Source organism: Anolis sagrei, chromosome 2 (assembly GCF_037176765.1).
Source record: "Anolis sagrei isolate rAnoSag1 chromosome 2, rAnoSag1.mat, whole genome shotgun sequence".
Lineage (NCBI taxonomy): Eukaryota > Metazoa > Chordata > Lepidosauria > Squamata > Dactyloidae > Anolis > Anolis sagrei.
This window is the reverse complement of record NC_090022.1, coordinates 284,227,786-284,253,644: the sequence shown is the minus strand read 5'-3', so window position 1 is coordinate 284,253,644 and position 25,859 is coordinate 284,227,786. Positions and strand designations below refer to the sequence as shown.

Sequence of the window (25,859 nt, the reverse complement as noted above, 5' to 3'; positions counted from 1 at the left end):
AGGGAGGAGCCTTTAACAGCCTCACTAAACCACAAACCCCAGAATTCTGCAAGAGGCATTTAAAGTGGATTCATTCTCTAGTGTGATGAAGTCTTGTAACATTCACACCTACCTCAAACAGACAAGAGTTCATTCTCCTACCCTGGATATTATTCCACAGATATATAAATCCCAGACCTCACAACTTCTGAGAATGCCTGCCATAGATGCAGGTGCAATATCAGGAGAGAATGCTGCTGGGACGTGGCCATACAGCCCGGAAAACTCACAACAACCCATTAAACACATTTCTTGGCACCCGCACGGTGCCTATTATTGTCCCCTACTTTCATGCACGTGTATTTTACTCGCTTATTGTTTCAAGTGTGTGAATACGATCATTATGGCATACACCAGCTTCAGCTCAATGCACAACTTTGTATCAAGTTTTAGAAAGAAGCAACACTGCTGGGATGAACATTTAAATATATTTCTTTTAGAAAGGACAGGAAAATATATATCATTCCAAGAGGAAATTACAACTTTACCTTAAATGGCCACAAATATGTTCACAATATTCCAAAAGGGAAGGTGTTTTTTTGTTAAAATGGAAATCTTCTGCAAAGGTGCTTTTATGTTTGACTCTTTCGACAACAACAAAAAATTGGAAAGCACTTTTAATGCGTCTTGATCCACAAAACAAGTCCACAAAGCTACAAAAACAACTTTGCCATCGGATAAAGGAATGGGGTTGCTTGTCTTTTGGTGCCTCGAGTTATCCAACAATGGCCAGACACCAAAGTCTTCCCACCCCCAAAAAGAAAGCAAAATTAAAAGGTTGCTTTAGTAGAAAAAACCAAAACAACTGTTAACAGTAACAAAAGGAAGCTCCAGCAACTTTCTTTCCCTCGTGTGTCCTTCGTTACAACAGACACATGGCTGCTGAATAATAAAACTATTTGCAAAGGAAGGAAGCAAAGAAAGAAAAATCCAAGTCTCTGGTTGCTTGTTTGTTTGACAACAAGTACAACAACAACGCCAAAAGAAGAAGAAGAAAACCAAAGTCTTAAAGTTGTTCCAACTTTACAGCTCTCGCCTCCTGCTCCTCCTCCTCCTCATCCCCACCATGGACTCCCCTACGGAGAACTCGGTAGTAGTAGGAATGCCTTTCCCTGAAAGAGACATTGTAATCCATTCACATCCGGGGAATGCAGTGGTGGCTTTAGGAAAGGGGGAAAAACGCCGTGGCTGGTGCTGCTGCTGCTGCTGCCGCCTCTGCTCGCTCCTGCCGCGTCGGCGATTACAGGGAATGACGATTACAAGGAGGAGAAAGAGAGGGAGAGAGAGAGGCAGGCAGGAAGCATAGAGAGGTAAACAGCCAGGCTAGAAAGTCAACCCAAGATGGAGGGAGGCAGTCCAGCCTGGAAAGAGAGAGTCCGGAGGGATGGGGTGAGGAGTACAATGGAGAACAAGCCCTATGAGGAGCGGCTTAAGGAGCTGGGCATGTTTAGCCTGAAGAAGAGAAGGATGAGAGGAGACATGATAGCCATGTATAAATATGTGAGAGGAAGTCATAGGGAGGAGGGAGCAAGCTTGTTTTCTGCTTCCTTGGAGACTAGGACAAGGAACAATGGCTTCAAACTACAAGAAAGGAGATTCCATCTGAACATGAGCAAGAACTTCCTGACTGTGAGAGCTGTTCAGTAGTGGAACTCTCTGCCCTGGAGAGCTGTGGCCCATTAACAATTTGTACAGAACATGTATGTCTTGATACCTATAATATTTCATTCTCCTGCTTGAAGAAGAGAAGGCTGAGAGGAGACATGATAGCCATGTATAAATATGTGAGAGGAAGTCATAGGGAGGAGGGAACAAGCTTGTTTTCTCCTGCCCTGGACACTAGGACAAGGAACAATGGCTTCAAACTACAAGAGAGGAGATTCCATCTGAACATGAGCAAGAACTTCCTGACTGTGAGAGCTGTTCAGCAGTGGAACTCTCTGCCCCAGAGTGTGGTAGAGGCTCCTTCCTTGGAAGCTTTTAAGCAGAGGCTGGATGGCCATCTGTCAGGGGAGATTTGAATGCAATATTTCTGCTTCTTGGCAGGGGGTTGGACTGGATGGCCCATGAGGTCTCTTCCAACTCTTTGATTCTATGATTCTATGAATCTGGGATTAACAATGGGAGCTCACCCTGTCCTGCGGATTCAAACCACCAACCTTCCAGGCAGGAAGGAAGCATAGAGAGGTAAACAGCCAGGCTAGAAAGTCAACCCAAGATGGAGGGAGGCAGTCCAGCCTGGAAAGAGAGTCCGGAGGGATGGGGTGAAGAGTAAAATGATCAAGGGTCTGGAGAACAAGCCATATGAGGAGCGGCTTAAGGAACTGAGCATGTTTAGCCTGAAGAAGAGAAGGCTGAGAGGAGATATGATAGCCATGTATAAATATGTGAGAGAGACAAGCATCCCGAGCTCTGAGGGTTACCTGGGAAGGAATCCCACTGGAGCATTGCAGCATACCCAAATACCTGGGAGTCACCGTGCTCTGACCTACAAGAAGCACTGCCTGAGCATCAAGCAAAAAGTGGGTGCTAGAACAACATCATACAAAAGCTGACTGGCACAACCTGGAGATCACAACCAGACACAGTGAAGACATCTGCCCTTGCACTATGCTATTCTGCTGCTGAGTATGCATGCCCAGTGTGGAACACATGTCACCACGCTAAAACAGTGGATGTGGCTCTTAATGAGACATGCCGCATTATCACAGGGTGTCTGCGCCCCACACCACTGGAGAAATTATGCTGCTTAGCCGATATTGCACCACCTGACATCCGCCGGGAAGTAGCAGCCAATAGTGAAAGGACCAAGGCAGAGACATCTCCAGCTCATCCCCTGTTTGGGTATCAGCCAGCACGTCAACGACTTAAATCAAGACATAGTTTTCTTAGATCTACAGAGACACTCGCTGGAACACCTCAGCAAGCGAGAGTCCAAAAGTGGCAGGCCCAAACCCAGCACCTCAATCCATGGGTGATACCAGATGAGAGACTCCCCCCTGGGCACACAGAGGACTGGGTGACTTGGAAGGCGCTGAACAGGCTGCGCTCTGGCACCACGAGATGCAGAGCCAATCTTAAGAAATGGGGCTACAGGGTGGAATCCTCGGCATGCGAGTGTGGAGAAGAACAAACCACTGACCACCTGCTGCAATGCACCCTGAGCCCTGCCACATGCACAATGGAGGACCTTCTTGCGGCAACACCAGAGGCACTCCAAGTGGCCAGATACTGGTCAAAGGACATTTAACCAACTACCAAGTTTGCAAAATCTCTGTGCGTTTTTTTTAAATCTCTGTGTTTGTTTTGTTCTGTTAGAAATGTAATACAATGGTATGGTTGCTGATGACACAATAAATAATAAATAAATAAATATGTGAGAGGAAGCCACAGGGAGGAGGGCGCAAGCTTGTTTTCTGCTTCCCTGGAGACTAGGACGCGGAACAATGGCTTCAAACTACAAGAAAGGAGATTCCATCTGAACATGAGGAAGAACTTCCTGACTGTTAGAGCCATTCAGCAGTGGAACTCTCTGCCCCGGAGTGTGGTAAAGGCTCCTTCTTTGGAAGCTTTTGGGGGCTGGATGGCCATCTGTCAGGGGTGCTTTGAATGCAATATTCCTGCTTCTTGGCAGGCGGTTGGACTGGATGGCCCATGAGGTTTCTTCCAATTCTTTGATTCTATGATTCTATGAGTTCCAAAAAGTGAAGTTCAGTTCCACCTTTGAAGGCACTTGCAGAAAAGAAGACAACACTGAGAAGCTCATAAAGACAGTTTCCTGCATGAGAGCATCAGCTCTGGTTTGGGGTGCATCTACCCCAGGCATGGGCAAACTTCTGCCTTCCCTCCAGGTGTTTTGGACTTCAACTGCCACCATTCCTAACAGCCTACACCTGGAATATTGTGTCCAATTCTGGGCACCACAACTGATGAAAGATACTGAAAGGTCAAGAGGGATGCAGCAGATCTAGTTTCCCTTGGGAGGGAGGGGCCACCAGAGAAAAGGCCCCATCCCGTGTCCCCACCAGACGCGTTTGCAATAATGGGGGAACAACGAGCAGGGTCTCCCCGGATGATCTCAGGGCCCTAGGTGGATCGTAGCGGGAGATACGTTTGGACAAGTAAACTGGGCCAGGACCGTTCAGGGCTTTATAAGCCAAAGCCAGCACTTGGAATTGTGCTCAGAAGCTTCTCTGGAATGTGTCCAGAGGAGGGCAACTAAAATGATCAAGGGTCTGGAGAACGAGCCCTATGAGGAGCGGCTTAAGGAGCTGGGCATGTTTAGCTTGAAGAAGAGAAGGCTGAGAGGACACATGATAGCCATGTATAAATATGTGAGAGGAGAAGCGGGCCAGCTTGTTTTCTGCTGCCCTGGAGACTAGGATGCAGAACAATGGCTTCAAACTACAAGAAAGGAGATTCCATCTGAACAGTAGGAAGAACTTCCTGCTATGAGAGCCATTTAAGAGTGGAACTCTCTGTCCCGGAGTGTGGTGGAGGGTCCTTTTTGGAAGCTTTTAAACAGAGGCTGGATGGCCATCTGTCGGGGGTGCTTTGAATGCAATATTTCTGGTTCTTGGCAGGGGGTTGGACTGGATGGCCCATGAGGTCTTTTCCAACTCTATGATTCTACTGTATGAATGCCCTTGCAGAAAAGAAGGCAATGCTGAGAAGCTCATAAGGACAGTTTCCTGCATGAGAGCATCAGTTCTGGTTCGGGGTGCACCTACCCCAGGCATGGGCATACTTTTGGCTTCCCTCCAGGTGTTTTGGATTTCAACTCCCACAATTCCTAACAGCCTACCGGGGTTAGTGCTCATCTCCATTTCTAAGCTGAAGAGATTAGATAAACAGGCAGGCAGATAGATATGCATGCTCCTGTTCATGCTCAGTCTGCTTTCCTGGTGCTTAGCTTACCATTAGATATTACTATTGACCCAGTCCATCATGACACCCCCAGGTAAAGTAAAGGTTTCCCCTGACATTAATCCTAGGCATATCTGAGTCTGAGAGGTGGTGCTTATCTCAATTTCTAAGCACAAGAGCTGACATTGTCCATAGACACCTCCTAGGTCACGTGTCCAGCAAGACTGCATGGAGTGCCGTTACCTTGCCACCGGAGCAGGACCGATCGATCTACTCACATTTCATGTTTTCGAACTGCTAGGTTGGCAGAAGCTGAGGCTAACAGCGGGAGCCCACCCGCTCCCCGGATTCGAACCTGCAAGCTTTCAGTCAGCAGCTCAGTGCTTTAACCCATGAAACTACAACTAAAGACCATATGAAACTACAACTCCCTTGATTCCATAGCATTGAGCCATGGCAGGTCAAGTGGTGCCACACTGCATTAATTCTTTATTGTTGTTGTTCATTCGTTCAGTTGCTTCTGACTCTTCGTGACCTCATAGACCAGCCCACGCCAGAGCTCCCTGTCAGCCGTCACCACCCCCAGCTCCTTCAAGGTCAAGCCAGTCACTTCAAGGATTCCATCCATCCATCTTGCCCTTGGTTGGCCCCTCTTCCTTTTTCCTTCCATTTCCCCCAACATAATTGTCTTCTCTAAGCCTTCCTGTCTTCTCATTATGTGGCCAAAGTGCTTCATCTTTGCCTCTAATATCCTTCCCTCCAATGAGCAGTCAGGCATTATTTCCTGAAATAATTATATACACCCCAATAAAAGCAGCTTCCTGCACAGAGCTTCTTTTTCTCAGGTGTTCTTGTTGTACAGGCAGTCCTTGGGATCACAACAAGATACAGTGAAGACATCTGCCCTTGCACTTTGCTACTCTGCTAGTGAGTATGCATGACCAGTGTGGAATGCATCTCACCAAGCTAAAACAATGGATATGGCTCTTAATGAGACATGTCACATTATCACCAGAAGTCTACTGTTTAGCAGGTATTTCACCACTTGACATCCACTGAGAAGTAGCAGCCAATAACAAAAGGACCAAGGCAGTGACATCTTCGTCCCATCCTCTGTTCGGATATCAGCCAGCACGCCAGTGCCTTAAATCAAGAAATAGTTTTCTAAGATCCACAGGGATACTTGCAGGAACACCTCAGCAAGTGAGAGTCCAAAAGTGGCAGGCAAAAGCTCTGGGCACATGGAAGACTTGACAACTTGGAAGGTGCTGAACAGACTGCTCTGGCACCACGAGATGCAGAGATGCAGAGTGTGGAGAAGACCAAACCATAGACCACCTATTACAATGCAGTCTGAGCCCTGCCACATGCACAATGGAGGACCTCCTTATAGCAACACCAGAAGGACTCCAAGTGGCCAGCTACTGGTCAAAGGACATTTAGTATAATACCAAGCTTTTAAACTTTGCGTTTTTAAAATACATTACAATTGTTCCCTTGGTTCGCTTCTGAAAGAATAAATAAAAATAGAGGCAGTCCTTAAGTTACAAACATCTGACACACAAATGACTCATAAACAGTGTAGACTCATATAATCCAGTTCAAAGCAGATAATGTAGATTATCTCATTTGATAATCTGGATTTTATGGCAGTGTAGAAGGGGCCCAGAGTTAAGGATGGGGGTGAGACTAACGGAATTGAAACAATTCTTCCCCTCGGAAAGGAAATTCACTCCTGGAAAAGTTATTATTGTGGGGGGAAAGTGTCTCCATTGAATATTTATTGCCAGTTCTTGTTTTCACAACAAACCATTTTTTTCAAAATCCAACTATCACAGGGACAGGAAGTGAGCGATCTTCTGTACAGGGGCAGACAGCAAAACAATCTCCATGGGGAGGGGGGGGGGAGTGTTAACCCTTTCCTATGCTATCCATAGTGTGTGTGTGTGTGTGTGTGTGTGTGTGTGTATGATTGGAGTTACACTTCAAAAATAATGTACCTGTTTTGACTTACATACTAATTCAACTTAAGAACAAACCTACATAACCTATCTGGGTCGTAACTTGGGGACTGCCTGTAGTTTATTAAATTGTGTGTTATGTGGTATTTCCCCATATATGTTGTTTGATACTATAAAAAACCTGTTTGTTTTTGTTGTTTATTAAAGATATATTTTACAAAAAAGTAAATATATACTTTTCATTTCAGCCCTGTTGTGTAGGTCAAACCAGCAGCCATCCTAGGCCCTTCTACATTGTCCTTATATCCCAGGATGTGATCCCAGATTGTCTGTTTATCAGATCCTGGGATATAGGGCCTGTCTGGAAGGATCTTTCAAGGGGCCCTTCTACACTGTCCTAATATCCCAGGATATGATCCCAGATTATCTGCTCCTCCCAGATTATATGGCAGTGTAGACTCATATAATCCAGTTTAAACCTGAGATCAGATCCTGGGATATAAGGACATTACATAAGATGTCCTAGAAGGGCCCTTCTAGACAGGCCCTATATCCCAGGATCTATTCTCAGGTTTTCTGTTTATCCCAGATTATCTAACAATGTGGACACATAATCCAGTTTAAGGCAGAAAACCTGGGATCAAATCTTGGCATATAGGGCCTGTCTGGAAGGACCCAAAGAGTCTTCTCATGTGGGCAGAGGTGGCCTAGGTAATTTTCAACGGTAAGCAAACAGTATTTTGGTGCCCCCCCCCCCAAACCAATCACTGATATATATTTTCTGTTTTTCATGGGAGTTCTGTGTGCCATATTTGGTTCAATTTCATCATTGGGGGAGTTCAGAATGCTCTTTGATTGTAGGTGAACTATACATCCCAGTAACTACAGCTCACATATGTCAAGGTCTATTTTCCCCCAAGAGCGCCTCAAGAGCGCCCCTGGGCAAAAGCAACTATACTGCAAATGCTTACTTTGCGTAATGGGTTGAGCCGCCCCTGCATGTGGGAGTTTAAGTGTTCCTCTTCTAAAATGGTACCAGGCAACCACCTGCAATTGCTATCAATAACTTAAAAATTACAATAACTTTAAAAATATGTTTTAAATCATACAATTATGGAGTTGGAAGGCGTCTCCTAAACCACTGGTTCAAACTCCCTGCTCAGTCCAGGATTTTCAGATAAAACATTCCCAGCAAATAACTCTCCAGCCTCTTTTAAAGACTTCTGTTGTTGTAGTTTTACAAGACCTTTAGCCTTCTCTGCCAAAAATGCTGGTGCCTCACCAAACTCTACCTCCCATGATTCCATAGGACTGAACCGTGGTGGTTGAAGTGATGTCAAACCACATTTATTCTACAGTTACACCTCCTCTATAGGCAATTGCTTCTATTGCTAAATGGCTTTTCCTGTCAAGAAGTCCAACAAAATGATTTTAATTCACTCATCAAATTCGAAGTAAAGTACTGGAATCTTGATTTAAAAAATGCCATACAATCGATCCTCCATGGATTCAAACATTCATGGCTTGAAAATACCTCCCTTACAAAAAGAAAAAGAATTCCAAAAAGCAAACCTTGATTTTTCCAGGGTAGATAAGGACCATTTTACTACAATGTTGAATATAATAATGGGACTTGGATTTTGGTAGCCACAGAAAGGTCCTAGAACAGGCCTGGGCAAACTTTGGCTCTCCAGGTGTTTTGGACTTCAACTCCCACCATTTCTAACAGCCTACCGGCTGTTAGGAATGGTAGGAGTTGAAGTCCAAAACACCTGGAAGGCCAAAATTAGCCCAGGCCTGTCCTAGGACCAAACCCCAAAGAATACAAAGGGTCCACTGTACGAGAAAAATAAATCTATCCCATTCAGTTAGCTCGTTATCTGCCATTTTGCAGGCTCTGACTTGCCAGTTACCTCAGAGCACTTGCTCCTAATTTCCCGTCCTTCTCTACTGCCATTTTCAACTAAGTATATACAATCCTTTACTGCTCCAAAGCCTTACCTCTTCCCTTCCTGCATCTTTACTTTGTTTATTGTAAATGCATAAGAAATTGTTATCTGACCCTCAAAAAGTATTACCTGACCCTCATCCCCATCCTGGCTCTTTTGTCCTAGGGATGCAAATTCAGTATGTTTGTTGGTGCCTATTTCTAATGCTGTTCAAATACTCATGGATATGCACGCTATTGAATAGGAAAATCTTACTTTGGTTACTTTTAGTATTTCATAGTAACTCTAAAGAAAAGTAATCAGGAAAATTAATCATATATGGAAAAAAGTGGGAAACTATTAATCATATGTAAAATGAGGGAATTATTACTCTTTACACTATCTTTAAACATTCTTCCTGACCCTTTCAAAGCCATGGTATTCCCTGTAGTAACCTACGGATGTGAGAGCTGGACCTTAGGGAAGGCTGAGTGAAGGAAGATCGATGCTTTTGAACTGTGGTGCTGGAGGAAAGTGCTGAGAGTGCCTTGGACTGCGAGAAGATCCAACCAGTCCATCCTCCAGGAAATAAAGCCCGACTGCTCACTGAAGGGAAGGATACTAGAGACAAAGTTGAAGTACTTTGGCCACATCATGAGGAGACAGCAAAGCCTGGAGAAGACAATTATGCTGGGGAAAGTGGAAGGTAAAAGGAAGAGGGGCCGACCAAGGGCAAGATGGATGGATGGCATCCTTGAAGTGACTGGCTTGACCTTGAAGGAGCTGGGGGTGGTGACAGCTGACAGGGAGCTCTGGCGTGGGCTGGTCCATGAGGTCACAAAGAGTCGGAGACGACTGAACGAATGAACAACAACCTGACCCTTTCAAGACCTTTTTCATGAGGTTTATCTTTCAGCAAAATTCACCTCTATTGCAATATAAAATTACAATATAAAAGGATATATGCTGTAATTTGGTGACATTTACACTGCCATATAAAATCCAGATTGTTTGCTTTGAACTGGATTATATTGCAGTGTAGACTCATATAATAGGAACCCCCGGTGGCGCAGTGGGTTAAAGCACTGAGCTGCTGAGCTTGTTGACCAAAAGGTTGCAGGTTCAAATCCGGGGAGCGGTGTGAGCTTCCGCTGTCAGCCCCAGCTTCTGCCAACCTAGCAGTTCGAAATCATGCAAATGTGAGTAGATCAATAGGTTCCACTCCGGCAGGAAGGTAACGGCGCTCCATGCAGTCATGCCGACCACATGACCTTGAAGGTGTCTACAAACAATGGCAGCTCTTTGGAGAACAAGCCCTATGAGGAGCGGCTTAAGGAGCTGGGCATGTTTAGCCTGAAGAAGAGAAGGATGAGAGGAGATATGATAGCCATGTATAAATATGTGAGAGGAAGCCACAGGGAGGAGGGAGCAAGCTTGTTTACTGCTTCCATGGAGATTAGGACAAGAAACAATGGCTTCAAACTACAAGAAAGGAGATTCCATCTGAACATGAGGAAGAACTTCCTGACTGTGAGAGCTGTTCAGCAGTGGAACTCTCTGCCCCGGAGTGTGGTGGAGGCTCCTTCTTTGGAAGCTTTTAAACAGAGGCTGGATGGCCATCTGTCAGGGGTGATTTGAATGCAATATTCCTGCTTCTTGGAAGAATGGGGTTGGACTGGATGGCCCATGAGGTCTCTTCCAACTCTTTGATTCTATGATTCTATGATTAGAAATAGAGATGAGCACCAATCCCCAGAGTTAGACATGACTGGACTTAATATCGGGGGAAAACCTTTACCTTTACCTAGACTCATATAATCCAATTCAAAGCAGATAATATGAATTATCTGTTTTGATAATCTGGATTATTTGGCAGTGTAGAGTTGCCGCTCTGAGTCGCCTCCGGGCTGATATGAGCGGGGTAGAAATAATGCAAATAAATAAATAAATAAATAAATATAATCCAGTTCAAAGCAGATAATCCAGATTATCTGTGTTAATAATCAGGATTATATATCAGTGTAGAAGGGGCCTTAGCCTTTCTATTGAGTTGGTAGTTTGAGCACTTGCCTTGAAAACCACTTCTCAAATTCATGTCTTGTAATTTAGGGATTTGGCACCAAGAGGTTTTCCAAAATAATAATAATAATAATAATAATAATAATAATAATAATAATAATAATTTGTTGCTAAATCCTCTTTAAACAGTACACTATTTGTAAACAGCACATGTTTACAAAACATAACAATGTTTCTCCTCAGCCTTGGAAGTACTCACAGAATATGAGTCCTGTGGTATTCTGAGGGGAAAGGTGAGGAATGACGGTTTTTCTTACTCATCCTGAGGAGAATTCTGGAAATGAATGACTTTTCTTGATGGTTAAGGACTATTGGTTATTTGTGTTCATAATCCTGAGGGGAACAGAGGTGACTAGGTTGCTTTTGAGCAGGCATGGGCAAACTTCAACCCTCCAGGTGTTTTGGACTTCAACTTCCACAATTCCTAACAGCCGGTAGGCTGTTAGGAATTGTGGGAGTTGGAGTCCAAAACACCTGGAGGGCCGAAGTTTGCCCTTGGCTTCTTTCGAGTCAACATGTTCTTGAACTTACTCAATTTGCATCCTGCACTTCCAGCAGGCAAAGTTTCCATAATGGTTCACAAGAAATGTAAAACTAATATAATTAATCGATAAAAACAATAAAATGGCAGCAGTAGCAGATAAAACCAAGTCAGTAAAAGCTTAAAGAAGAGACAGCAAACTTTATAGAGCCTTGAAGGGAGCCAAAATAACCCTTCTCTTTATGAAATGACACACACACACACAACCATATTGTTTCATTAGTATAAGGCTTCCATTCATCCCTATCTCACTGGCGGAGGGAAAGGTACACAACTGGTTCAGGAAATAGAACTGGTAATAAAGGAGATAACAGAAATAATATCACTTAACGATTCACCTTTGGAGTCCCTCCTGAGCTTTTTCCTTACTTCCATGAATAGGCTGGCGACAAAACTATTTCAGACTTGCGTAGTGTTTGCCACTATGACAATACATTCATCTTTTTGAGGATTATTTAGATTAACTATGAGCAATGATTTATGTAATTGTAATTGTACAGGTTTCATTTATCCTTCATAAGCTGATTGAAGAACTTAATGTAGATTTTGGAAGATGGACAACTTTGCCTTATGGAGGACAGACCACAATGTGAAGAATCTGCCCTGAAGGCAAATTATCTCTCTCTTTTGGTTTTTCACCTCTACTTTTTTTGTTTTGCCCCTCTACTTTTTCAATTTTCTATCTCTGCTTTAAATATATCATAGACTTAGCAGAACTTACTACCGAGGGTGTTCCTAGGCTCCAATTGAGTGATTTTTCTCTCACCTTTTTCTTTGGTACCCTTCAAATGTTTATAACACTGATATCCTTCTTTTCTTCTCTAAGGATTTATCCACCTCCAGCTACTAGCCTAGGCATATGAGCAAACTTGGGCCCTCCATGTGTTTTGGACTTCAACTCACACGATTCATAGAATCATAGAATCAAAGAGTTGTAAGAGACCTCATGGGCCATCCTGTCCAACCCCATTCTGCCAAGAAGCAGGAATATTGCATTCAAATCACCCCTGACAGATGGCCATCCAGCCTCTGTTTAAAAGCTTCCAAAGAGGGAGCCTCTACCACACTCCGGGGCAGAGAGTTCCACTGCTGAATGGCTCTCACAGTCAGGAAGTTCTTCCTCATGTTCAGATGCAATCTCCTCTCTTGTAGTTTGAAGCCATTGTTCTGCATCCTAGTCTCCAAGGAAGCAAAAAACAAGCTTGCTCCCTCCTCCCTGTAGCTTTCTAACAGCCTCAGCCCCCTTCATTTCCCCCTTCAGCCGCTTAAGCTTAAATGGCTGAAGTGGGAAAGGAAAGGGCCTGAGGTTGTTAGGAATTGTGGGAGTTGAAGTGCAAAACATCTGGAGGGCAGAAGTTTACCCATGCCTGTACCAGCCTCTCACCAATTTGTCTTTTAGTAACCTTTGAAAAACTCTAGAATGAAACCTAAAATGGCTTCCAGACTTGGTTATGTACTTCTTCCTCACTTTCCACCAGCCAAGGATTTAGTGTGCATTAAACAGGATGGAAACAGTACAAATTGAGTGTCCTTTATCCAAAATGCTTGGGGCTAGAAGCATTTTGTATTTTGTATTTTTTTCCAGATTTTGGAATACTTGTATTTGCATATTTTTACATAATGACATATCTTGCAGATGGGACCAAAGTCTAGACATGATTTAATTGTGTTTTATACACACCATACACATAATGTTTTTAATGTTTTTATTGGGTGTTTTTAATCTTTATGTTTCATGTTTAAATGTCCTCTTAACTCATGCTGAATTGTCCTATTGGATTTATGCTTAGTTATGTTGTTGTTGTTCATTCATTCAGTCGTTTCCGACTCTTCGTGACCTCATGGACCAGTCCACACCAGAGCTCCCTGTCAGTCGTCACCACCTCCAGCTCCTTCAAGGTCAATCCAGTCACTTCAAGGATACCATCCATCCATCTTGCCCTTGGTCGGCCCCTCTTCCTTTTTCCTTCCATTTTCCCCAGCATAATTGTCTTCTCTAAGCTTTCCTTTCTTCTCATGATGTGGCCAAAGTACTTCATCTTTGCCTCTACTATTCTTCCTTCCAATGAGCAGTCAGGCTTTATTTCTTGAAGTATGGACTGGTTGGATCTTCTTCCTGTCCAAGGCACTCTCAGCACTTTCCTCCAACACCACAGTTCAAAAGCATCTATCTTCCTTCTCTCAGCCTTCCCTATGGTCCAGCCCTCACATCCATAGGTGACTATGGGGAATACCATTGCTTTAACTATGCAGATCTTTGTTTCCAGTGTGATGTCTCTACTCTTCACTATTTTATCAAGATTGGTCATTGCTCTCCTCCCAAGAAGTAAGTGTCTCCTGATTTCCTGGCTGCAGTCTGCGTCTGCAGTAATATTTGCACCTAGAAATACAAAGTCTCTCACTGCCTCCACGTTTTCTCCCTCTATTTCCCAGTTGTCAATCAAATTAGTTATATGTTGTTTGATTTATGATTTGGTTTATATATGTAAGGCATTGAATTTTGCCATTTTTTTGTAAACCGCTTTGAGTCCCCCAGGGGTGAGAAAAGCAGTATATAAATACTGTAAATAAATAAATAATAAATAAATTTGCTGAAAGTAATTTTGTACACAATTTTAAGACTGTCTCTGAGGGAGGATGTTGTGACTCAGCTGGAACCACAGACACAGACTGATAGTGTTGTGACTCAGATGGGGTCTAAGAGTTACTCTGACGAGGATGATGGGATTCAGCTTCACAATCAGGTTCAAAATGTTCCTGTTGTTGACAATGAGGAACAGGGTGTACAAGTTCTGTTTCCCACAGCAGGGAATGATGTTTTTGATACTGAAACTAGCCAGGTGTCCTCAGAAAAGGAGGACAGTTCTCAGCCTGATAGTAGGCAGGAAGGCAACCAGAGTGACACTAATGAGCAGCCTGACATTGATGAAATGGGAGTCTTAGATCAGGCTGACCGTTTGGAATTCAGAGTTCGAAGGAGTGTGAGAATAGCCAACAAGGAGGAGGTCAGAGGCCAAAGAAATGCTTTCATGTATTGCAAAGGGTATTAAGAAGTGTGTTTGAAGACAAACCTTTGTCAGAGCAACTTCTCGCTCAACCAAGCAGCTTGTGCTCGTTTGCCTGGATTATCTTGCAGTTCTTGTGTCCATGGTCTTGGGTTCTCATGGGACTTTGTTTCATTGGTGCCTCTTGGAATCCTGCTTTATAGTGCTATGTTTTATTGATCTTTGGAACATTACTTGCTTTTTAAACTTTTTATCTTTTACTTTTTAATAAACTACAAAGACCAGCCAGTGTGCAGTTTTGGTGGTTTCAGCAAGGTGAATCTATTCTGAGGTGCAAAGGAGGCTGTCTTTACTTACACATACACATACACAGGGCCCTTCAACACAGCTCTATATCCCAGAATATCAAGGTAGAAAATCCCACATTATCTGAGTATGGACTCAGATAACCCAGTTCAAAGCAGATATTGTGGGATTTTCTGCCTTGATATTCTGAGTTATGTGCCTGTGTAGAAGGGCCCTGAGTCCACACTGCCATATATCCCAGTTCAAAGCAGATATTGTGGGATTTTATTCAGCTATGTGGAAGGGACCCAAGTCATGGTATTTCCAAGACTTTCTAATTTATATTCTTATAATTCTAAGATGTTTTCCAGAAAATTATGAATTTATCTCATTATAAACAACCTTTAATTCTAAATTATATTTACCACAGCATCTTAACAACACATTTTAAAAAAATGTTGGCTCTTTCCGCTTGTTCCTGTGTTTTATTATTAATGTAGAGATAAAAAATAACATATTTGCAACCATTCTTTGATATTAACCATTAAAATTATCCAGTAATTTAGCTCTGGCCTCCTGCTTTCTTTCCATCAGCAAGCTTTTGATTGATTTTTAATCATATCGTGGAATAGTGTTGATTGTGTGGCATGTTTTTATCTTGTATATTTTGAAGTTTATTTTAAAGTAGGTTTAAATTGTATTATAAACTATTAATATCTGATTATAATTGTTTATTTTTTAAAAAGTGTAATGTAAAATTTAGCCAATTGTTACTTTAAATTTTGTAAGCTGTCTTGGGTCTCCTGGTAGGAGAAAGGCAGGGGACAAAACAGACTAAAACAAACAAACAAATAAAATCAAGGTAATTTATATCCCACAATGTTTTTGTGTTTCACATTACACTGGTCTAAAAGTACTTATCCTTACTAGTATCTTTACAAATGATCAACAAACATGTCTAAATCTGCTCAAATGATGTCATACCAAATTTTACTGGCTATTTCATGTATTTTTGCAATTTATAGTGTAAATTTGGGGAGGAAAGTACTACAAACCCCCTCCCCCCACCCACAAATGTCAAAATACCTCAGCCAATTGGAACTCAAAGTAGTAAAAGTAGCTCCATAAGCTCTACATATACCATGTTAAATAGGTTTCCCAGCATGAAAACGTAAGGCCCTTTCACACAGCCATATAACCCATAATATCAAGGCAGAATATCCCATAATATCTGCTTTGAACTGGGTTATCTGAGTCCACACTGCCATACATTCCAGTTCAAAGCAGATTTTATTCAGCTGTGTGGAAGGGGCCTTAGAGGGTTCTTGTATTTTTAATATATGAGTAGAAGAGAATTATAGCATTACAGAGAATTACAGCAGCCCCTCCTCTGTTCTAAAATTGCACCGTGTTGACAGCAATGTTTATTCTTTCTCATGCAACCAAGTAACAAGCAATACTTGCTGAAATGCCCTCTTCTCTCAAGGCCCTTCCACACAGCCCTAAAACCCAGACTATCAAGGCAAAAAATCCCACAGTATCTGCTTTGAACTGGGTTATCAGGGGCTCCTTCCACACAGCTGAATAAAACCTCATATTATCTGCTTTGAACTGGGATATATGGCAATGTGGACTCAGATAACGCAGTTCAAAGCAGATATTGTGGGATTTTCTGCCTTGATATTCTGAGTTATGTGCCTGGGTTATCCTGAGGACTCAGAGGTCAATCCCAACAGCAATCTCGGTTATTCGGGCTCCTGGAGAGACCTGTCGGCAGTGCAGCTCCCTCTGGAGATCTCTCCTGATGTGCAAAGATGATGTGTTAGACAGTAGAGGGGAAGCAGGGGAAAATGGGGAATGGAGGGTGGCTGTGTTGTATCTAGCCCTCCTTTACGTTTTCCCCTCATGAACCCCATTTCCCTTTAGGGTCACTTGACTCCCATACTGGTGCCCACTTTATACATTCAAGCTTTGTTTAATTTCATAAACATCAGAACAAAGGAATGGTTGTAGAGAGTTCTCATTGCTTTCCTTTTGTGCTTCCATTTAGCCAAATGTGTGTCTGTGGCTCCATTTATTTACATAAACTGTTTTGCGAGTGTAAAATGTGGACATGCACTGGAGGAGTCTATACCAGGGTATTGGAATATGTTTTCCTTAAGTGCAGGGAAATACAGTCATGTGAATATCAGCATTTTTTTGGCCAAAAGTGGATTTAAAATGCACCTTTTTAACTCATGTTTTTGCAGTTGTTAATGTGATCCAGTGTGTATTTTCAGCAAACATCATTTGGCTGTATCACCCCGTTTCATCCTGATTCCTTCCACATTTTAGGACATGTGTGGAAGGGCCCAGAAAACACGGCTATCACAAGACATTATGTCACTCAAGACCAGTGGTTATCAACCTTTCAAATGCCGTGAACTCCAAATATAGTTCCTCATGGTGTAGTGATCCCCTATCATAAAATTATTTTTGTTGCTACTTTATAACTGCAATTTTCCTACTGTTATGAATCATTACATAAATATCTGATATGCAGGGTGTATTTTCATTGTTACAAATTGAACATCATTAAAGCATAGTGATTGATCACAAAAACAATATGTTTAGGGGAGTATGGACAACAGATGACGGGATTTGCAGTACCTTCAGCCAATTCAGCTTTGACTTCCACAGACCATTGAAACCCCCACAAATTACAGAACTGGACCAAACTTGGAATGTAGAACTCCCATGAGCAAAATACTGGAGAGGTTTGGAAAAAATAGACCCAGACATTTGGGAGTTGCAGTTGTACCTGCAATCAAAGAGCATTCTGAACTGCACCAACAATGAATTCAACGAAAGTTGCCCCTGACATTTGGAAGTTGCTTGGATGTATAGTTCTCCTTCAACAGAAAATACTGGAAGTCTTTGGAGGGATTTAAAGAAGTTGTAGTTCACCAACATCCTATGAACCCAAGCAATGATGGATCTGGACCAAACTTGGCATGCATACCCGATATGCCCAAATTTGAATACTGGTGGGTTTTGAGGGGAATTGTCTTGGACATTTTGGAGTTGCAGGTACTGGGGTTTATAGTTCACCTGCAACCAATGAGCACTCTGAATTCCACCAAAGATGGAATTGGACCAAACTTGGCACATAGAGCCCCCATGATCAGCAAAAAAAAAATCCTTGAGGTCTTTTTTTGGGAGGGGGGAATCACTGTGATTTGGGGGAGTTGCAATTCATGAACATCCAGAGAGCACTGTGAACCCAAACACCGATGGATCTGGACCCAACTTGGCACACATACCAATGCCAAAATTTGATTACTGGAGGAGTTTGAGGGGAGAGGTACTGACCCTCCTTGCTAGGGGTTGTAGTTCACCCACAACCAGGGAAACTGTGACTTCCACCAAAGATGGACCTGGATCACAGGCAAGTCCAGGCCATGCCATGGAGCCTCTTCACCCGGCCCTCACCTCTGCTGAGCTCGGCAGGGGCAAGGATGAAGCAAAAAGGCCACTCCGTGCCACAGAGCCTCCTAGCTCAGCCCTCACCTGTGCAGAGCTTGGCAGGGGCAAGAGTCAGGCAACAAGGCCAGACCATGCCGCAGAGGCTCGTCACCCAGGCTTCGCCTCTCCTGAGCTTGCCAAACAGTGAGGGCCAGACGGCAAGGGCCAGGTGACAAGGCTCCCTGGACTTGCGGGAAGAGGCAGAGGGGGCAGGGCCAAACAAGATGGTTGTGTGACACCCCCTCCCCCGGGTCATAACCCCCAGGTTGAGAACCACTGCCCAAGACAGAAGCTAAAGCACATAGCCAGCCAAGTTATTTTGACACAAGAGACAGACATCTCTAAAGGTTTTGTGACTTTCCTGCATATACATACACAAACACAGTTCAATGAACTGAATGACACACTGTATCTATCTAAGGAAATTCCAGACTTGAGTTTTCTCAGCAGCAACTTCAACCTCACTTTCTTATGGGAAATCCTTTTAGGACCTGATGAAAGATGCAAATAAAATTAATCAAATGGCATAAGGTTCCTATTAAAGGGAAATCATGTAAACATAGCCACTGAATCTGTCTCTGTTCTTGAGAATGCTTAAATCTAGTTAGTTAGCAAATACATTTGTAAAGAACATTTCAACGTCAATGAGCAAAAAAATATAAAAAGAGTTCTAGGCAAAATTTGAAACAGTAAAAAAACATATATATATATTTAAAAAAAATCTAAATTACACAATTTAGAAATCATTTGAATGTTTAAAATATTTATTCCATGCTGACACAAATCCTAATAACAAGGTGGTAATGCTAGTGAAGAGTTTAAAAAAAGGTTAGTTAGGATATACCATCCAACTTTTCCAGATAATCCTGCTGCTGTGCTTATAAAAGGATTTATTTGCAGAAATCACCAGGTGAAGTGTTTTACAACATCACCCACCAGCTGCTCCAGGTCTGGGTATGCTATAAGTCCAGCCATAGAAGCTGACAACTCTCTTCAGGCTGATTTGCTTCTCCATCCCTTTAGCCATAACCCTGGTGTCCTCCAGATGTATTGGACTGTTTTCTTCATCACCAACTCAGATGAAAGCAATGATATGAGCTGTTGCCCACTAATCTGAAGAACATTAGCTTTGAGATGGAAATAACTGGTGAAGAGAAAAGGAACACCCTTATAATGTGTATGTTTCAGCTGAGGATATGTGGAGGCCACCTTTAACTGTAGGTGGTGCTGTATGCTCCTCCAAGTTACCTCCCTTGATGTTTACAAGACAGGGAAACTAGCTGCAGACATTCAATGGGTGCTACATTTCACTGAAGATTTCTTTTGGGAAGAGCAGACTTTGGACAAGTTACTTTTTGGTCTACTACCCCCACAATACCTCAAAAGTAGACAAAGTAGAAATAGAAGAAAAGTAGAATGAAAAGACAACAAGACAACAATGAACAAACAAAAAATGGAAAGAAACAACAAAGGCAAGAAAAGGTAATAGGCTTACTATGGAAATGAAAGACTGAAAACTCTGGTTCTAAGACTAGCAGAAACTTATTTTGTTTTTTCCTGATATGGGAGCATGCTGGATTTATATACCATCAACTGTATGTAGTCCGAGAATAAGGAGCCAGCATTGTTGGCCATCTGCCAGGCCACAAATCAGGTGCTGAGCCACAGAAAAGCAGAACCACAGAAGTATGTCTAAATCTATGTATTTGGGTGACTAGAGTTTTTCGCTCTCTGATGCCTTGATTTGCTCTATCCCTTCAAGAACTACTTGTAAACCAAGTTGTGCTACAAATTGTGTGTGAAACTGTCCTCCCACTTTTGCAGACGTCAGGGATACAGCTCCACTGCAAAAGTCAGAAAACCACAAATATCTGTATTGGGCAGTGGGAATATGGTGCCACTGCTCTAGTCTTTGGAGTGGGCGGAGAACCATCCCTTTATGACACCTCACTTACCATGCAGAAACTGACTCTTTTTTCTCTTCCTTCATGGTGTGAGTTCCTCTTTCATCTGTGCAAAGAATGGAAGAATTTCAAACTCATGAATAAAAAAAATCACGAGTGTGAAACACGCAAAAGTGGAGGGCCAATTTTATGCAGTCTAATGTCAAGATCTCTCCTGTGGTAATCAGTCAGATCCAACCCACAAGATGAAAGGAAGAGGGGAAAGGCAGTGGCAGAAAGTGTGAGAAATTGAGGAGATAGTGATAATAAAGGAAACACAAACTGGATGAGTTCACCCATGTTCAGCTTTGGCTCCATTCACTGCCGATTTCAGTATAGCCCCTGCTGGCATGAAGACTCCCAGATTACCCCCAGAGGAATGTAGTATTTGATAGGGGAAAAAGTTACCCCTAAAGAGCCTATACATGAAAAGTAGACTACAGTGTGAGGAGGACATTTCCTCTTACAAGCTGCATTGACATACCAGCAGAATCAGATGTGATTAAGGACCTCACCACATGAATGTTTTCCTCATGTTATTTCCATTTTCACATGCTGGTGAAATGGAGTCTCACAGAAGCCATCCCATGATGTAGAGCCACTTCCCAGTGGCTGCCCATGGTAATACGACTTGCCAACATGCTACCCGACTCTTGCTTCCAAAAATTGGGGGGGGGGGGGGGTGTAAAGTGAAAAGAAGACAGGGAAAGGGTCATGGGATGATGGATCCTGCTAGGAGAGAAAGGGGTAAGATGTTTTCCCCAATCTTACCAATGCTTTCCCCTGCTTCTCTTCTGTGTACCTCCTGCCCATCTGATGAAGTCCATAATGTCACTTCTGATTTTATTTTCAGACAGTTTTGTGGACAACAGGAGCTAAGTGTGTTTAATAATCATTATAAATAGTTGTGGTAAACTTGTGCTTTTGGGTCTATTTACAGGTGAAATATTATTCACATTTTTAAAAAATGGGTGTGATGGGTAGAGGCAAAATGAGCATTCCGCCCAACTCTCCTGTGTATCTAGTGGAACAATCACAGAAAATGTAATGTAAAGATATGTCATTATTTTTGTTGGTCATTCCTCCAGCATTACAGATAAATAGAACCTCTCTGTCATTAGCATCATGAGCATGTGAGTTATGTAGGAATATTGGTATCCATATTATAAAGCAGAGAGTGTGGAAATAGTGCATTGTGCATTTGTGGTAGAAACTGGAGTTCCTGTAAAGTAAAAGGAAAAAGAAAACCTTTGTTCATTGTCTCAGGAAATCCATCTTAGTATAGGAAAGGAGAAAGGGGACAAAAACCTAAGCTTGGTCAGAAGTGTCACTAAAAGCTGGCTCTCATGTGTGTTTGTAAGCTAGCATCCATTATTAGGGTTGGAGGATCATGGAACAAACAAATGAACTAACTTCTTTAGAGAAGGAGTAAGTGACCTGTGCAGGTAAGAAGGAACCAAAGGAGAGTACATAAAGATACAGAGAAGTGAAATCAAAGGGCAGACATTATCTAGAGTGACTCCAGATAATTTAGATTCTAGATAATAGACTCTAGATGCGCATTAATTATTTTATAGAAGCATTGATGCCTCCTTGCTTCCAACATTTTACTGTTGCAATCCTCTTGCAAACACCAAAGGATTTTATCTTCATTGCCTTTAAAGAGTTGTTTTCATTTCTATGTCATCCTTTAACTCTTCTTCTGGTACAAGCAGTATCTAGACCTGACAATATTGGGAACAGTTAAACACCTGCCAACGAGTGCCAGGCTCTTCTTTGATTATGCAGCACAGAATCAGTGAATCAATTAATAATGTATCACCCACATATTGCTTACAACTACACCCTACTCCTGCATACAGTCTGACATCAGTTAATTTTGTGCATGCTACCCCCAAATTAGTTTTGTCAAGGATGGGTGCTAATAGCATTGCTAAGCAGTGCAAGAAAGTTCCAGCAGAATTAGGAAAGCAAATGATATAATTTTAACCCTGTAATGTAGGCCTCTGTCTGCAGGAAGCTACAGAAGCAGAGCTGCAAGAAGGTAAAACATGGTGGCCCTACAAGCACATTGCCAATTGAAAAGATATCTAAAAACGTTTAAAGTATTCCCCAAGCCCTTTGAAAAGTACTCTCCATTTACTAGAAGGCACTTCTTCATGCAGTTACAAGCAATAATGGCCAGCAGTATGCAAAAGGTGGAAAATTCAGGCAACTGATACTGGATATAAGAAAAAGATAGGACACAGTTAGTTACTCAATTTATTATTATTACATGGATTTTTTCCATTGAGCAGAAGGATTTTCTGACTGAAGTATCTTGAAATAACTTGGCCCATCCTAGGTGGCTCCAGAGCAGGGAAGGGAGTGCCTTGCGAAGCAACCTTTCCAAACAAGGATTTTGCACCCATCCATTTTTGGACTTACTTAAATAAAGAGCACTTTTCACACACACACACACACACACACACACACTGACATCATATCATCTGGAAAGGGCAATAGGCAAAGTGCAGCCATGAGCTTCATGAGCCCAAAGGCGCCCTTTGGCAGTTCCTCAGTTTGTTTTGCAGTTTAAATTATCTTTACATCTTGCCCTGATGTGAGACGCAAATTGTCTATCTGGGTATATATTTTCACTTTCCCATATGCCTCTCCCCCCACCCCCAACCTCCAAATATTTCTGGTGACACCTACTTTTACCTATGGACAATTACATTAACACAATTCTTTAGTCTGTTTCAGATTTTTAAGGAAAAAACATCACATATTTTCCTTCTTTCCTATTAGATTCTATAGGAGGAAGGGGAGAAAATATTAATCCAATCCCCAGGATGAGTGGTCTAAAAAAATTGCTTTTGTTTAGTTCTTAAAGAAAGTTCCTAAAAATTTCATTTTTGTCAGAAAGTTAAAAAATGCAAATGTATATACAATAATGTTTTGCCTACTCTTTTGTAATTCTATCATTCCTGTATTCATTTACATTTCAGCTCCAAAGCACACAGAATAACAACTGTTCTATAGAATAGATAGATATTATAGACACATTGACCTGGAAGATAATAAGCATGCTTAGGTTTCCACTGTCTGTTTTCCTTCTGTATCAGGAGTGGGAATCCAATGCCTCATATTGAAGACTTTGTATCCTGAAGTCACACTTAACATCTATCAATATTTCACCTCAGAAGCCAAAGGCCTCTAGGACACACAGTTTGGTGTTTACATAATGTTTTGCTCTTTAAAAAGCACAAAAGTGTGTGTGTTTGGGTGGGTGGGGGGGGAGAACAAGAGTAAAAATTGACCATAACCTACTTCTGATTTCATAAAAATACTGATATCAGGATCTAAAGGACCCCACAATAGACTTACAGCACTCCAAGACTATCCATCCTTCCGTTTCTTTCCAACAGGCATTAAGTTCTGTCTGATCCTATCCCTCCAATGTTTCGACCAATAGTCCTTGAATATTTATATGCCAGTTCAGACTAAAGACTGAATTCATCTTTTTCCCTCAGCCTCTTTCTCCTCAGTTACTGTCAACATCATCACTACCCGCCCTGGCAACAAGCACAAATCCTTGTATTTGATTCTGCCCTTTTCTTTGTCTACATATTGAGTTTGCTGCCAAGGCATGTTAAAGATGGAGTTGTACTGCCCCTTAAGGATCAGTTTCACTGCTTTAGAAGTAGCTTTGCTGAAACATGAACACCAGCAGGCATCTCTGGCTCACGGTATTTGTTTGTTTGTTTGTTTGTTACATTTATGCCTCATATTTCTATTACAAGAAGGCAGTGTACAGCAGAACAAAATCACAAAACATCAAAACAATCAAAGGCATAGTTGGTTTGCCAGCCTCTTTCTAGACAAAGTAAACCTAGCTTTAGATACATGCTAAAATTCTGTCCAGAAATATTCATTCTGCGCAGTTATTGTTAAATATGGTTTGTGCATTTCAAGTGACAACCAAAGCAGCCTCAAGAATCCTTGTGAGGCCAGATGTTTAGCACACATTATTAAAAGTGTAGTGAAGCTAAATGTCACCCAATAAAAACAACCTTTCTCCACCCATTTTCTTTTGAACTTCGTTGCAATTCTCAAAATTCAGTCTTTTCTCAACAATAATGTATTATTCCAAGCTATTCTTGTTGTAAAACAAAGTATTTTGGTGGAGATGATCAAGAATTGGCAATTGTGGCCCATTAGCTTTTACAGAAGGCTTACACCCAATGTGGATGAAAAATAACTGCCTGATATGACTTTCTGATACAGATCAATGCTACTGCCTGCATTTTTGAACTCTCATCACAGACCTCAGTTTGAAAAATACCATAACTTCAGAAATGACTACACCAGTATTGCACCAATCACTTTGACTACATATTTGTGTCCAGTTTATTTGGGGAAGAAATCACTTTCATATACCCTTGCTCAGATATTACAACTGTCCTAACAGGATTCATTCAAAGGGCTGCAAGTGGCTCCTGGTAGTCACTCCTGACATGACAAAAAAAATTTCAGAGGGCTGAATGCAGTCAGCCATCCTTATCTGCAGATTCTATGTTCAAGGATTCCAACAGACATGGCTTGAAAATATTTCCCCTCCCTAATTCTGAAAATTAAAATTTGATTTTGTAATTTTATATAAGGGACACCATTTTACTATAGTATATTATATATAATGGGATTTGAGCATTCACAGGTATCCACAGGGAGTCCTGGAACCAGCCATTAGAGGATACCAGGCCCATTTTACACTGACAGGTACTGGTGATGGACAATTCTCATGTCCTCTCCAAACCCATGGTGAAGATCAAAGGTTGGATTATGCCACAAACCTTAGGTTCTGTGCAATCACACAAAATAATTTGGAGTTCATTAAAGGAGCAATTTATGTCAGAGCCCATCCCATGATGCAGGGGGGAGTTCCTGTCACCACCAGTCATGCTTCATTAGGAAACATCTGAAATAGTCCAAAAAAAAAAGGGAGGGGGAGAAGATGGTCAGAATTTATCTTCAAGAATCCGGAACTGAGATATAACTGAAGAAAATACTATAAAACACGTGGTATGGGAACTGTCAGAATTGGCCATATTGAATCTAATTGATGACATTTATTTATTTTATTTATTTATTTCCGTCACTTTTACCCCGCCCTTCTCACCCCCGGGGGGGGACTCAGGGCGGCTTACAAAGGAAGGCACAATTCGATGCCTTGTCACATATACATACATATATAAGCAAGTTAAACAATTACCTATTAAAAATTTAAAAACATCACTACACAAAATACAGTAACACAATAGTAGGCTAATCCTGAGCTCAGCATTCGAAGTTTCGTAAATCCATTCCGTCTCATCAGATTCCAGCTCGTCATCAGGTCTTTCTTTAGCTGCCTTGATGTCCAAATGCCTGGTCCCATATCCAGGTTTTCAACTTTTTCCTAAATAAAAGGAGGGACGTTGCCGATCTAATCTCCCCGGGGAGTGAGTTCCACAGGTGGGGGGCCACCACCGAGAAGGCCCTGCTCCTCGTCCCCGCCAATCTCACTTGTGATAAAGGCGGGGTCGAGAGCAGGGCCTCCCCGGAAGATCTTAGGTTTCGAGGTGGGACGTAGAGGGAGATCCGTTCGGACAGATACACATGGGCAAATGGGTTGTCCTGTGTGGTCTCCTACCACACAGGTCATAATGCAGCCACCTAATCCTTGC

The 25,859-nt window shown here is 42.2% G+C and overlaps 1 protein-coding gene across 2 annotated transcripts in view; it reads right to left on the bottom strand.

Moving 5' to 3' along the window:
* TCF4 (transcription factor 4) overlaps nucleotides 1-1,284 on the bottom strand; it is a 366,815-nt gene extending 365,531 nt beyond the window's left edge. For both annotated transcript variants that reach the window (XM_060761283.2, XM_060761287.2), the window contains exon 1: nucleotides 528-1,284. The gene's annotated coding sequence lies outside the window, so the exon portion shown is untranslated. The remainder of the gene's footprint in view (nucleotides 1-527) is intronic.
* Nucleotides 1,285-25,859: the final 24,575 nt, after the last annotated feature.